At 51.1% G+C, this 15,315-nt stretch overlaps 1 long non-coding RNA gene across 1 annotated transcript; it reads right to left on the minus strand.

Moving 5' to 3' along the window:
* Window positions 1–5,910: 5,910 nt before the first annotated feature.
* Window positions 5,911–7,090, minus strand: LOC144365967 (uncharacterized). The gene is made up of 2 exons (XR_013424707.1): window positions 6,588–7,090; window positions 5,911–6,164 (listed from the first exon to the last, which is right to left on the minus strand). It is a non-coding gene; the product is annotated as an uncharacterized LOC144365967 (long non-coding RNA).
* Window positions 7,091–15,315: the final 8,225 nt, after the last annotated feature.

The following is a 15,315-nucleotide window of genomic DNA, read 5'->3' on the forward strand; positions in this document are numbered from 1 at the left end:
TGAGGACGGTGGAGAAGAGCTCTGGTCTTCTTGTAGTGTGAGCCAGAAAAAAAAAAAAAAAAAAACTTGCAACTTCTTTTTCTTATTAACTCTGAATTGGGTCATCTGTCACTTGGGCTGAAGGCATCCCAAATGAAAACTTCATTCAAGGGTACTTATGAGCCCCAAATAGGAAAGCGCATGTGAGTGGAGCAGGCAAACTAAAAAGCTCTTTGTAAAGAACGGTGGAAACGCTCTGTAAACCCAACAAGCCAAAACAACCGTTTACCTGTCCGAGATTTTATTAGCAGGATCTTAGCAGGACCTTAGCGGCCAATGCAGAAGAGAAGGGGGGGAAGAGTTGGGGGAGGGAGAGGGGAGAGGGGGAGAGTAAGAGAGAGAGGGAGCACCAACAGGGGGTTGATATTTATGGGCTTAAGGCAGGATGAGGAGGAGCAGGGCGAGTGGGCTGCTACTTCTTCATTGGCCTAGAGTTCACGCCACTTCAGGGATTGGAGGTGCGACATTCAAAGTTCGCGCCATTCACAGGGATTGGAGGTGACGGTTTGCACGCCATTCAGTGCGTCCTGGACCTGAGCTCCCGGAAGAGAAGCGCTCCGGGCACCATCTTTACCAACACTCTCCAGCATGACTCAGTCATATCCAATAATCAATAAAGCCTCTCCAACATCACCACTGAGTCTCACCTGCCGTGGACACACGTTTCAACTTTTTTCTATATATATATATTTTTTAATCACAAGCTATCTTTTCTCCTAGCTTGAAACTTATTAAAAAAAAAGAGTCAAAGGAAAGAAAACAACAGAAATTCTCAGTGCATCAATGATTTATTAGCAGTAGCCTAATAACCACCACAGGAGTGGATGAAGGGCCATTCAAAGCAGTTTCTCTCTCTTTTCTTCCTTTCATCGTTTCTTCCTTTTTTTTGTTTGGAGAATAGCAATGAGGAGAGCTGAATTTCATAAGGGACTAGGGGTTAAAAAAAAAAAGCAGGTTTTCTGTGGCTACCCACCCTCTGTTTGTGAGGGAATTATTATACATTTACAATCACTAGTCCTTGTAATAGTCTTTAGTGTAGAAAAGGTGTTGTATCAGTCTGTTTTCTGTTGCTATAGTAAACTTCCTGAGACTGGGTCATGTGCAAAGAAAGAGGTTTATTGAGCTCGGTTTCCTAGGCCAACAGATGAAACAGCATGGTGTCCGTGTCAAAGGTCCTTGCTTAGCATCTGGACGGCCATCTTAAGTGACAGCCACCTTTTTAAGGAAAAATGTTCACTTTTCCGCCCAAGGGTGTTTCTGAGAAAGGCTCACCACTCCCTCACACCAACCCCACCCTTAATCACCTGCTTTAGGACCTGCCCAGCTCTGACTCCTGAGCTGCCCCATAAAAGTCCTGGACCCAAGCCTGTGCTGCCTCTCTCTGCTGCAGAGAGATGGCCTTTATTTGTCACCTCTGACAAATAAACCCTGATGTGTGTCTCTGCCTGGTCTCTGTCTTTCATTTCTCCCTTACCCGCCTCTTGTCCCCCGCTTTCCCTTCACACTTGAGGCTTTGACTGTATCTCGTGTGGCTTTGAAACTACATGTTTTTTCCTCCAGCCTTCTTCTCCCTGACCTTCTCCTCCCGGATCTCTCCTCCCTAACCTCATTTTCTCTGAATCACCTCTTTAAAAGCCCCCTGTTCCTGCGGATGGGCAGAATCACAGCCTTTGGGACAGGAGTCCCCTATGTTTCTTATTTGCTAGCAAAGCAATAAACCATCTCTTTCCTTTTTCTCAAAACCATGTCCTTGTTATTGGATTGGCTTTGGGGACAAGGACCGAGCTGTCAGCGACAGCAGCTACTGTAAGGCCCCCCTTGGCTGCACGGCACCATGGCAGGTGTCGTCTGGCAGGAGTGCATGTCGGATCCCATTGCCGGATAGGAAGCCCAGGAGAGGGGAGGGCTCAGCCTTGCTCTCAGGAGTCAAGAACTAGCCAGAGCTCCAGGAGAACACACTAATCCCTCCTGAGGGCGCACCTCCGACCACCTCCCACTCAGCTTCACCTCCTGAAGGCCTCCCCACCTCTGAACACCATCACACGGAGGCCCAAGCCCCCGACACACGCAACCTTGGGGGGACAAACCACATCCAAACCACATCAGGAATAAACAGGCATTTGTTGTTGCTTATTGAAAACCAAAGTGTTGAACAGGGCTGGGGCTGTGTCTCGTGGTAGAGCACTTATTGGTATGCACGAGGCTCCGAGTTCGATCCGTAGCACCAAAACCAAAAATGAAAACAGAAAACGTTACAACACAGTCTCATTCACTTTTTCTTCCCTTCTCTCGACTCCCTCTGGAGGGATTTAGCAGGACCAGCAGTGTTTTTTTTTTTAATTTCCTTTTTATATTTCCACAATGACCCAGTTTCACGATGATTATAAAATTGAAACAAAGAAATAAATTAATCCAATACAAAATTTCACAACTTCAATTGCTTGCCATTTAGGTTATAGGCACAGCATTCCAAAGATGGGCAGCAGCTCACAGCTCCACCTTGCCCAGGCCCTGCAAGGTACCACTCCGGCCTGGGTGATGAACAGTCAGCTTTCACAACAACCCTGGGGGGATCAGTACCATCATTTCACATGTGAACAAATGAGGTTTGTAAGAGGTTAACGCAACTTGCCTAAGGATAGAGAACGAGGAAGTGGAAGGGCTGGAGCTGGGGCCCAGGTCTGTGAGACTTCAAAGGCATTTCAGAGAGCAGAGCTCAGAGTGGAAACTATGAAGAGGGTGAGCCTGCCAGCAGCTCTGTTTACCCAGCACTGCTGCCTGCAGAGCCGGGCCACACTGGTCTAGGGGCTGGCTGCCCCCACCCAGGCGGGCGGGCGCTGAGGAGGACCTGGGGAGGTGTGCCTTAGGCCGTGGGGGAGCAAAGGCACAAGCCGTCCAGTGAGATGGCGAACTTCAGCCGGGATGCCTGCAGATGTCACAGCTGCCGCAGGACCTAGGGAGTCTAGAAAGAAGCCCCAGTTCACACATCTGGTGAATGACAGACTGGGACCCCAGCAAGCCTGGCTCCTGACTCCAGTTAAATCGTCTTCCATAAACAAACAAACTCTCCTAACAGCCCAGCACAAAGGCTCCTTCTTCCTGCTGCCTTGGGGGCGCCCCTGGACCCCAGTGGGCTCCTGCTCCGAAAGCCAAGGACCTTCCTCAACTCCGACTCCCATGAGGCACGAATTGTGTGCCACCTTTTATCTTTGGGTGGTTTTCCACTTTTGAGCATTTATTTTAGTAAGTTCAAAGGCAGGGGTCACACTGTCCATTATTTTTGTTCCCACACATGTTCCATGATTCATCCACAGGACCTAGCACCAGGCCAGGCATGTAATGACACTCGAGTAAGCACCAGGTGTTGAATTGACGTGGAAACGGGTCACCCATACCCGGGACCAGCCTGGGTGAGGCTGGGTGATCCAGAAGCCCTGAATGCTCAGATAGGTTAGAGGGCACACAGGCTTGCTGGGTAAGCAGCCGGCTTGCAAGAAGACATCCTGGAGCCAAGCATAGTGGCACATGCCTGTAATCTCAGCAACTTGGAGGGCTGAGGCAGGAGATGGCAAGTTCAAGGCCATCTGGGGCAACTTAGTGAGATCTTGTCTCAAAAATTAAAAATGGATGGGAATTTAGCTCAGTTTCTGAGTTCAGTCCCCCACCACTAAACAAAAAAAAGAAGAAGAAGAAGAAGGCTTTGCCCAACTTGAAACCCTGCTTCCTGCACCCAAGCTGGTCCACCTGGATGGTTTACTTCACCTCTCTGAACTTTAATTTCCTCATCTGTCCATAGAGTGTCATAACTAATGAAAGTGAAGCGCCCAGCACTCTGCAGATACATGGAGCACCTGGTAAAGGGCTTTCATGTGCTCCTCCCAGAGGGGCTGCTTACAAATATGTGGGTGGTGGTAATGGTTGCTTTTTAAATTCAGTGACCGTGATGGTTTGGATCTTAAATGTCCCCAGAGGCCCAATACTGGAGCCTTGATCACCATCCTGTGGCCCTATTTGAGAGTGGTGGAAAGTTTAAGAGATAAGACCCCGTGGAAGGAAGCTAGGTCCTTGGAGCCTGCTCTTGAAGGGGACATGGGACCCTGCCTTCTCTTTGCTTCTTGGCCGCCATAGGTGAACAGCCACGATGTGCTACTTTACCCCAGGCCCAACACCAGTGGAACAACTGACCATGGTTGGGAAGCTCTGAAACCATGAGCCCCCCAGTTTTTCTCCTTTAAGTTGATTTATCTCAGGTATTTTGACACAGCAATGGAAAGCTAAATAACACAGCGACCAAACCATCTGTTCACTGCACTTTAACCAAAGGACTAAGAATTAGTGGAAGCAAAGTTGGCATTAATTTTACTGATTTTTTTTCTTACTATGAACCTGCTCTGGAGACAAATTTTTAATCCCTGTAAAATAAAAATCCGCTTCTTTTCCATAGCATGCTGTCATCATCTCTTTGGCCTATAGATTTTAAACTAAACAGCAATAATCGAGGGTCCCCTGTGCAGAGAATTCTGTTGTCAGTGGCCTCCAGCTAGGACCCAGGAACCATGTACATTTCTTCCTGTTAGCAGTTCTCAAAGTGTGGCCCTGGGGCCCTGCAGGGGCACCACTCAAGGTGTTGAGGTCAACGCTGTTCTGCTGAAGGAGCCTTTGCCTTCCTCACTCACAGAGTGTGCAGTGCTGCTTCCCAGCCGCAGCTGATGTGCATCAGGGTCATCTTTCCCCTAAGAGCACCAGGCTTGAACATTCCTGTGTTTTCACGTATTTCCCAATTTAATTTTGAGTGTGGTAAATACCAATGGATAGAACTCATAAAAAAAACATAAAAGCTCTTTGAGGCTCAAAAACGTTTAAGAAGGTGAGCAGGTCCTGAGAACGAAAGGTTTGGGAACCGCAGGTCTAGAGGCTTCTGTGCTGCTTCCAGGCTTCAGTGTGCACGCCTCACCCCTCATCCTGGGTCACTTCAGCCTTTGTTACCTTTGGTAGAAAGCAGCGCGGCGGGGGAGGAGGGCCTTGGGTTCCTAATGCGTTTTTCAGATGGGCCTGTGTAAGTCAGCCCGCTCATCCGGCCTGGTAAGATTAATTGCTAAATAAGCAAGAGCAAGGGCTTGCTTCCCACTGCTGCAGACCTACAGGCCCTCTCGAGGAAGAATCACTCCTCTATTGAGGATAAATAAAAGACGTCTCAGGTCACAGGCTGCCACTCCAGAAAACGGACCCTGAAAGCTGTTGTTTCCAAATGCCCCTTTGCTCTGCATTTGATTTTCTACCTTGAGAGCCGTGCTTTGCTCTTAAGAAATCCTCTTCTAGAGTTGGTGAAGTAGCTCCAGTGTCATCACCGAGCTCTTAGGAGGATTTCCTGTTTCCCAAGAGTATGTGATAGGGGTAGTGGTTACAGCAGTAAGGGCTGGGGTAGCAGAACTAGCTCTTCATGCATGATTGCTTCATGCTTTCTGTCCCCCAGACTCCTGTAGACGGTATGATCATTCCCACAGCAGGGGCAGATTTTCCACCAAAGGGACAGGAGGTCTTGGCAGGAGGCACATGAGTGTCAGGGGCGAGTCTCCCATGGACCTTGGCAACCCTCCAGCAAATCTTTCCTTTCTGGTGGATGAGGAAGACAGCTTGCAAGGACTTGGCCAAGGCTAATCCGACTCGGGTTTTCCCAATCCTGCAACTCACTGGCTTTGGCCTAAAGGGAGAAACCAGGCACATTTTTTTTAATTGGTGCATTATAATTATATATAGTCGTTAGCTTCATCATGCCATGTTTTTACATGCAGAGAACATGACTTGGCCAATCTCACCCGCTTTGCCTTCCCTCTCCCATTCGCCTGCTGTACTCTATTGATCTCTCTCCTCTTATCATTATTTTAATTAGTACATTATAATTATATATAAAAGTAAGACACAGAAATCAGACACGTTTTAAGAACAAACAGCAAATGCACATTCCCTCCAGCCTGCCAGCCTTCAGGAACTGTTTAATTATTGACAGAGGAGACTCCTCCTGAGGGCTTTCCCAGGAGAGGAGACTTGGGTGTGTCACAGGAGACAGCTGCTTTCTTTGGCCAATCCTTGCCAGTAACCAGGATTCACACAGCATGGCTCATCCTCTGCAAAACAAAAATATAAGCAGATGACTCTAAGAGGTTAAAAAGATTAATGGGTTGACGTGGAACTTATCAATTGCACAAATATGCAGAACCAGTTTCCCAGGGGCCTGGAAACAAGCAAGGAGGTCCCAGATTTAGAGGCACGCAGAGTGCACCAAGGTTTACACATACAAAACGAATCAGTATAGTTCTGTTCTTTCCTGTCTCTTCAGCCTGAGTCACCTAAGTTCTAGCCTGCCACTGGCCTTCCTGTTTCCCTAGGTTCCATGCAGCCACTGGGGACATTTTAGAAAGTCTGAATGCTTATCAGATTCCAAAGCATTCATCTGTGAATTTCCTGCTTTTCTCTCCAATCTCACCCGCACCCCCCCCACCCCCAGCAAAAGTCCTTCACTTGTCATCCTGGGGCCTTTCTTCCCCTACCCAAGGTCAGACAGGCAGAGGCACCGGCTTCTGATCAGAGAGTTTTCAAATATTTGACTCCTAGGTCCAGGAGCCCCTGGTCTCAGGGCCCGATGTAAAGATTCAGATCTGATTTGCAGCTTCCACAGCTGAGATAAAATATGCCTTGCTTGGAAGAGGAGGGGCAGAGGAACCCAAAACGTTGTGAAAGCACAGAGCTGAGTTCAGGCAGCCTGAGCGAGACGTGGGTGGAGAAAGCAGGTGGGCAGAAGCCAACCCCCATCCGGTTTGAGTTGACACAAGTCTGGGCCCCAAGACTACCCAATCCATAGTCTGAAAAGTCCAAGATGCTCCTAAGTCCCCCAGAGCAGAGGACAGAGGTGCTTGTGGGGGTGAACACTGAGTGGGAAGACGGCAAAGCTTCACCTTTGACCAAGGAGGGCTTTGATGGAGACAGTTTTTAACCTCCTGCAGGGAAGGTGCTGACCCTGTCACACTGCCTCTGGGGAACAGAATGGGGCACCTCTGCCATCAGAGTGAGAAACACGTGGAAAGATGGAGACTCAGTTCCCACCCAAAAGGCAGGGCCCTGCCTGCAAGTGTGGAAGAGGGAATGAGGAGTCATTCCTGCAGTGGTGTGCACAGACAAAGCCTCTTGTCCCACCCCAGGCAACCCCAGGACTTCGCGGAAGCCTTGTGGTAAACCCAGGCACGCCTGGGGAGAAAGGACGGACAGGAGGTTGGAGAGAAGCCCTGGTAACCAAGCGTTTTCCTAAGACAGGCTGCTGGGAGCTGGAGGCAGCTGAATTGTGCAGGAAAAGTCAGTGGGGCTAAATTCCATTTGAGAGTCACATTTCTGTTTACCTGAGTTTGTGCATAGAGAAATGTACGCCTTTTGTAGGTCATGACAACCTCCTGCTAAAAATACTGTAATAATTCCCCATTGCACTTGTGGAGGAGCCCTCGGGCCTGTGGCCCTACCAGCCTCCGGCCCCACCTCCCTCTCTCACGGAGCTTCTGTCCCTCTGTTGGATGGGCAGACTTGCCAAGCTCTTTCCTGCCTCCAGGCTTATGTGTACAGTAGCTTATGTGTACTCCTCTTATCTGTGGTTTCGCTTTCTGAGAGTTTAGTCACCCATGACCAACCAAGGTCTAAAAATATTAAATGGAAAATTCCAGAAGTAATTCGTAAGCCCCTCATCCTCCACCCTCAAACACGCCCCAGGGCCTGTGCAGGCTAGGCAAGGAAGTGCTCCACCACTGAGCTACATCCCCAGCCTTCGTACATTTTAAATCCCATGCCATTCTGAGCAGCATGATGTTTCCTCCAAGAGGTCCTGCCCAGGACGTGAGTTACTCCTTTGTCCAGCATATCCACACAGTATGCTCTACCCCCCTGTTAGTCATTTAGTAGCTGTTTCAAGTTGCCTGTCGTAGTATCAGATCCCAGTGCTTGTGTTCAAGTAACCCTCATTTTCCTTAATAATGGCTTCAAAGAACAAGAGGAGTTGTTGGGGTTTGGATATGAGGTATCCCCCAAAACTCCTATAATGCAGGGATATTCAGAGGTAAAATGATGGCATTATGAGAGGGGGATGAGTCCATCCTGCTTTGAACAGACGGACTGGGTGGTAACTGTAGGTCGGTTGGCATGGCTGGAGCGGGGCAGGAAGGGTGCCTCTTCTCTGGGGCCCTGTCCCCTCTCTGACTCCACCAGGAGCTGAGCAGCTTTCCTCCGCTGGGCTCTTCCCCGAGCCCAGAGCCACGGAGTCAGCCACCTTCAGACTGAGACCTCGGAAATCTTGAGCCCAGATAAACTTTCCCGCCTCTAATTTGCTTTGTCTGGTCACGACAAAACAAAAGCTGACAAAAGCAGTAGCAGTGCTGGCAATTTGGGTATGCCAAAGAGAAGCCACCCAGTGCCTCCTTCAAGTATCACTCCACGTCACCCCAGGAAGAGGAACGGTGGTGGGATACAATAAGATTTGGGGAGAGGGACAGCAAGTCTGTGTGTCTTGTATAACAGTGCGGTGTTAAGATTGTTCTATTTTAGGAGTGGCTCCTGTTCATCTATTATTGTGTCCATAAATGAGCTTTGTCATAGGTATGTGTGTATAGGGAAAAGCAGAGTTGGTACTACTTGTGGGGGGCTCAGGTTGTTGTCCCCTACAGGAAAGGGCCCCATGACTGGAAACGTTTTCCTCCAGGAATGCTGTGCCCAACACCAGCAGAGAAACTGGCTCCATCTCAGACTGGCAAGACCAGCTGTAATTGACCTCAGGACTCTTCTCTAAATTTTATAGCATTTCACATGATAGCACTTGCTTATCGATCACATGTTTCATCCACTCAATTATAAGCAAATGCCCATTTGCAATATGTCTCACATAAAAGGGGTTCAATAAAATAGTTAATAAATCAGTGACCAAGAAAGGTTCCAGTGAGCAATTATTTCCCTCTTCTGAGCACGAGGGCCTCCCTGCAGGAGAATCTGTCGCAGTCTATTCTTTATGAAGTTGAAAAGTCATTCCAGGGATTTCTCAGTGAACTCCTCTCCTGCAAGATTCCAGTGGTTTGACCCACCATTCCCTCTCTCCCAGCCCCAGCTTTCCTCCCTCGGCTGGGGCAACCGTGGGAAGCCAGGGCGAGTGGCAGAGGGTTGGCGGCCTCTCCCTGCAGCAAGTAAGGAGCACCGGGCAGCCTGCCTTGCCAGTCCCAATATTTTGGAATTGAGAACATCTTTCTCTTTTTCATCTTTCTTTCCTCTTCTCCATCCTTAATCACTGGGTATTATGCTATTTAAGTGAAACTAAAATTAATCTCAGGGGCTGGGGATATAGCTCAGTTGGTAGCGCACCTACCTTGCATGCACAAGGCCCTGGGTTCAATCTTCAGCACCACACACACAGAAATCAGTTTCATCTTCATCTAATTTCCCTCTGTAATGGTTCAGATATGAGGAATCCCCCCAAAGCTCATAGGTGAGCAATGTCAGAATTTTCAGAGGTGAAATGATCAGATGACGAGAGGTGTAACCTGATTCATGGATTAACCCACAGATATGGATTAAGTGGGCAGTAACTGTAGGGTGTGACAGAGGAAGTAGGTCACTGGGGATGTGCCTTTGGGGCTTGTATTTTGTCCCTGGTGAAGGGACTCTCTGCTTCCTGGTTGCCGTGTCCCGAGCTGCTTTCCTCTGCCACATCCTCCCATCATGATATCTGCATCACCAGGGCCCAGACGATGGAGTCAGCCAACTGTGGACTGGACTTCTGAGACTGTGAGCCAAAAGAAGCTTTGCTCCTTCACATCTTGCTTGTCAGGTTTTCTGGTCCCAGAGACAAAAAGCTGACTAAAATACTCGCCAATACAGTGGCACTTACAATCCCTACAACCCGGGCTAGACACTGAAACGAGGTGGTGTGCGTGAAGGACGAGGGGGTCCAAGGGGACGATTCCTTGCTATCTGGGCTGTGGCTCACGAAGCCGGCGTCTACCTGGACAGGATGACAAGACCCCTCGTGTCCAAGGCATCGGTGTCAGCTCTAGAGGTGGCCCCACCAGGCTCTGCTGGCACTGCAGGGACCTCACATCACGGTCCTCTCGCTGCCAGAGGAGTGTCCCCAGCTGTCAATGGCAGCCCTCCAGAGCCACTGGAGAGGGGGCAGAGCTGGGCTGTTCTGAGTTCAAACCATCAGCTAGTGGTTCAGGTCCCACCCAAAGGAAACTGGGCAACAGGGAGAACACTGCTCGGGGGTGCACTCAGTAAAGGTTGGATGAGGGCACAAGAAAGATCCTGGACCTCCAGGCTGAGAAGCCCTGTTGCCTGGAGAAGGGACGTTGCCACTGGGGCCACCAGTGCCACCAGGTCTGCTGTGCCAAGAGAGCAGCTGGCAAGAAGAGGACTACTGATTCCAGCAAGAGGGCCTGCCCTCACGTAGCAGGGGTGCAAACATGTATACCTGCCCTGGAGGCCTGTGAGGGTGGTTCTGGGTGTCCCTGCCCAGTTCTGATGGTAACTGGACCCCAGGCGAAGCTGCAGGCTGAGAAGGACCTCAAGACCAGGAGGTTCCATCCCTGGAGATGAGGGTCATGGTCATGGTACTAGAGAGCTACCTGGAGCATCGGAGGTGCAGGGGAGGGGAGGCCCTGGGATAGGTAGTAGAGGAGGGAGATGGGGAAAGAGCCTGCCCTTACCTGCTGGGGGAAGCCCCACTGGGATAGCACAGCAAGGTGGGGGGAACTGTGCCTCCCGCAGGTCATGGCGATCTCTTGCTGGGGCCTCAAGACTGTAGCAGAGAAGATCCACATTACTCCCCTGGTCCCCAGCAAAAGAGAGGAGCTTACTGTCTGGAGCAGATGGGCACAAGGTGGACTGTGGTGGGTGCCAAGCGGTGCTCTCCCTGCTCCCCTGGCATGGCCGAGGCACCGACTGCCCCAGAGGCAGGAACTGCTGTCTGCTGGCTCTCCACGGCCTTCTTCCCCAGTCTCGGTCCTCAGCGATGGGCTCCCCTGCCCGAGGCGGCATCCCTCCCAGGGGCAGCCCACACCCAGGATTTGTTAGTCCTCTTACCTGATTAGGGATGTAAATGTGTATACTGGCAAATATTTCAACAGTTTTCTGGGGGAAGAAAGTCCAGTCTGTAATGTTGGGCAATTTCCTTGGTGTAAATATGCCTGTTGTGCTACTTCAAGATCCAAATGACAGCTCTGAGTGAGGAGGCAGGGGATGAACTCGGCCCAGGACCCGGCTGGTAGGAGCCCGACGGAGCCCGTCCAGCACCCTTAGCCTCCCCCCAAAGGCCATCCTGGATTCAGAGCTCCCCGTGGGATCTGCGGAGGCCTCCGTTGGAGCCACACCCCAGCTCAACTTCCCCCTCCACCCCGCGGCACCCTTCACTCCCTGCAGGCCTTGGTCCTGACGTGCCCCCTCACATCTCCTGTTGCAATTCTCCATCTCAAAGTCTGTTTCTCAGGCCACAACACCCCGGGTGTCAGCATCCTGGGGGGCTGTCCCTGCTCTGTTTTTCCTCTTTCATGCTCTCTCCCGGGCCTCTTCTCATGCTCCCACAGTTTGGCCTCACCTCTGACCCACATGACCCTTCTCTATTCCCAGCTTCTTTTCTGAATTTAAATTTCCAGGTTCCTGTGGACAGATCAGCAGGCTCCACGGGGACTCGGGACTTAGCTCATGCCAAATGAACTCATGCCCTTCTCCAGAAACCTGCCGGTGCTCCTAGATTCTCTCTCAGGGAATGATTCTCCACCGTCTCCCAAAAGGAAGATCTTAAAACAAAAAGTCTGCGCTCAGAACGGCCTCGAACAGGTCTTTGTCTTTAAACCCCTGGCAATTCTCCAGTTCCACCGCTGGGTCTGTCCCTTCCTCACGTCCACACCTCCCCTGGGTCCACTTTTCGCTGGCCTGTGCAGCACTGTGCCCTGCAGGGTCTGCCCCCTTGTCCCTCCGTCTCCCTCTACGCAGCCATCCTCGAGGCAGGCCGTGGCCGACAATCCAACAGGAGACCCGAGAAAACACCAGGGCGACCGTCCTACTGTTATTACCTTAATCTCCTCTTCTTCCGTGTCTTCCGTGGTTCGTGCCACGTTTCATAAATGAAATACTTCGGGATGGAGGCTCACATTTTTTAGAGGCACATGAGCAGAAAAGTGTGTGTCCTGCTGCCCTGTGCTGCGAGTCCAGTGGTTTTTCTACCACGTGACCCTTTCGTGTGCCTCCTTTCCCCATCTGGGGTATCTGGTGACCCCTGGGAGCCAACGCCATCTCCCTTAGTAGCCTGCCCTCCGGTTCCAGGGCTGTGACTGACTTCCTTCCATTTGCCCAGGGAGCTTATGATGCATACTCAGGATTTTCCTTATCTTCTAGGTCTGTATATGAACTGTCCTTACTCTGGCACACATTTTAAGCTCATTGAGGGCAGAGACCATCTTTGTATTTTCCCCCAGAACCTAGCACTGCTTCATGGATACAGAGAAATAATTAAACAATTGTTCATTCAGTGACTATCTGAAGTCATTATATACCCCCAAGACTAATCTTCCTTTTTTCGTGGGGGGCACTTGGAATTAAACCCGAAGACACTTTACCGCTGAGCTACATGTTCAGTCCTTTTTGTTTCTTACTTTGAGACAGGGTCTCACTAAGTCCCCCGGGCCAACCTTGAACTTAAGACCTCCTTTTCTCAGCCTCCTGAGTAGCTAGAATAGCACCTGGCCTTCAAGACTGATCTTAATGATCGGCCTCCTATTTATCTGTTCTTCATAGAAACTAGAATGGTCATCAGTCCGACATTGTGCAGGACTAACCATTTGTCTTTTTCAAGAAAGTCAGTGATCCCTGGCAGCCCCTAGGTTTCAGGCCACAGCATGGAAAAAAATATCCACAGGAAATTACCACAAGGTGGCAGAATGGCATCGCTCTTCAATGTGACTTTTTCAATTTGAATTCTCTTTGGGACTTCATAGTCTACCCACCACGCTGCCCTTGGTGCACATCTTGTGTCCCCAGAGGAACACGCTCAGGATGCTGGAGCTGACTGACGCCCTGGCCCTCCACACCCAGGCCTGCTGATCTTTGCAAAGGTCATCAGATGACCGGCAATGCCATCTGCTGAGGACAAGCCTCGAGATTCGGGTTCAGCAGGTTGGGCATCTCCTGTGCAGGAGCAGAGTGCAGCCAGCTCTGGGTGCGTCACTTGAGCCCGGGAATTTGAGACCAACCTGGGCAACAGAGACACGAAGCCACCCAGTGCCGACATCCATGGGTGGTCACGGTGCCGGGGCGACCCTGCAGCTACTCCTCAACACAGACACCTTCTTTCAGATCACAGAGAACCAGGGGGAATTGACTTCTGCCAATATTGACAAAGGGCTTCTCGTGATTTCCCCGTCCCCTGCGTCTCCCACGTTCTGCCACTGTGCACCTGTATCTGTGGCTCCCTGATGGGACAGCAGAGCACAAAGCCTCAAAGGAGCTGGTACTTGGCTTCGAGTTCCGGAGCCTGGTGGAGATGCTGCTTTGGGAGAACACATGCTGGGGAGCAGCCAGGCTTCCTGCCCTCTCACTGTCTCCCAGACCGATGCAGATTCCCAGAGCTAGACCTCTCCTAAGACAGAAGCCAGGGGTGCGCAGATTCTGACAGGCATGGGCCCTGCCCTCTGTGTCCCTCCTCTTGGAGAGAAGACTAGAGGGTCCAAGTCCTGCCTTTCCTGGGAAGAGCCTAAGGGACCAAGAGCCAGGCAGAAGAGCAGTCCCCCGACTCCAGCATGATAAAGTCAGTATCATTTATTGAGGACTCACTGTGCTCCCAGCACTAAGTAATAACCCAGTTAATTTTCTCAGGAGCCCCAGAGGTTAAGCTATTTCAGTCCCTGTTGGCTTCAAAGGTGACACAAAGGTCTGAGAATGACGGGCAGGGTTTCTGTCCCAGCCATCCCTGGCTGGACCTAAAGAGGGCTTCAAGTCCCGGGGGATTCACCCGACTGTGAGCCACACAGAATGGGCGGCCAAAGGCCACCGGGAACACCCACCCCACGAGGCTGAGATCCAGGGAGCATGACCCTAGAGCCCTCCGTGGCCCCACGTAAGCCCTCCTCGACCTGGAGGTCACACTGAGGAAAAGCACTGAGCCACTCTGTTTCCATTCTCCCCAGGGTTGAGAGCTCAAAGCAGAAAATAACTCCAAGACCATAAAAGTAAAGAACATGGACCTCTTGCATATCTGACTGGAGGACTGACTCCAGTTCCCAGGAGAATAAAGAACTCTTTAAAACCAGCATGTGGACCCTCTCTGCAGGGTGACGGCTGACCATCTCCCTGCACTGACCCTGAGAACACAGGGGCCACGGGGTCACAGGCACCACGGGGTCACAGGGGCCACAGGGTCACGGCTGCTGGGCAAACACTAGCCAGGACCCAAGTCCAGGTTTGTCCAGCAGAAAATCCATGCTGTTCCCATCACCCACGAGCCCTGGATACGAAAGGTCAGCTCCCCAGGCTGCCAGGCTAGGGGAGGAAGGCCCTGCGGGGAGATGGGGGAGGTGCCGGCTGTCCCCCACACTCCCGCTGACAGAGTCCCTCCACAGATGACTCACAGGGCTCAGGGACCTCCTGTCACCATACAGGTGACCATGCCAGCATGATCGCCGTGGTGGAGAGGCCATGTGCAAGGAGCTGAGGGCCAACTGGTTGCTGAGAGCGGCTTCCAGGCAGAAACGGAAGCCCCCACCCTGTAGCTAGAGGTGAATAAATCCTTCCCAAACTGAGGGACCTGTGGAGGGCAGGCTCTCCCCAGTCGGCCTCCGATGGCACTGTAGCTCCGTCCCCACCTGACGGCAGCCTAGTGCAGTGCTGAAGGTGGCCATGCTCAGAACCCAGCCGAGCCATATCCCTCCCCAGGCCCTCAGAGATCCTGAGAACACAGGAGTGTGGTTTTAAGCCACTAAGTCTATAATAATTTGTTATGCAGCAATAGCTAGCTTGCTCTGCTAGTCACCTTTACTTTAAAATATCAACATTTTTCTAGTAATCCCTCCGTGTAATAAGGAGCCTCTTTTCCCGCACCTGCTTCCAAAAAGGCAATCCCAAACCTCAAGCTCCTGAAACAGCCCTGCCTGAAATAAGTGAGCATGGAAGAGGAAGGGTCCCCGAGGGAAGCAGAGGGTCTCACTACCGGGAGGACAGGGAGAGAGACTGAGCATTCAAACAACAATAAAATAATAATTTCCCACC

This window comes from Ictidomys tridecemlineatus, chromosome 8, assembly GCF_052094955.1.
Source record: "Ictidomys tridecemlineatus isolate mIctTri1 chromosome 8, mIctTri1.hap1, whole genome shotgun sequence".
NCBI lineage: Eukaryota > Metazoa > Chordata > Mammalia > Rodentia > Sciuridae > Ictidomys > Ictidomys tridecemlineatus.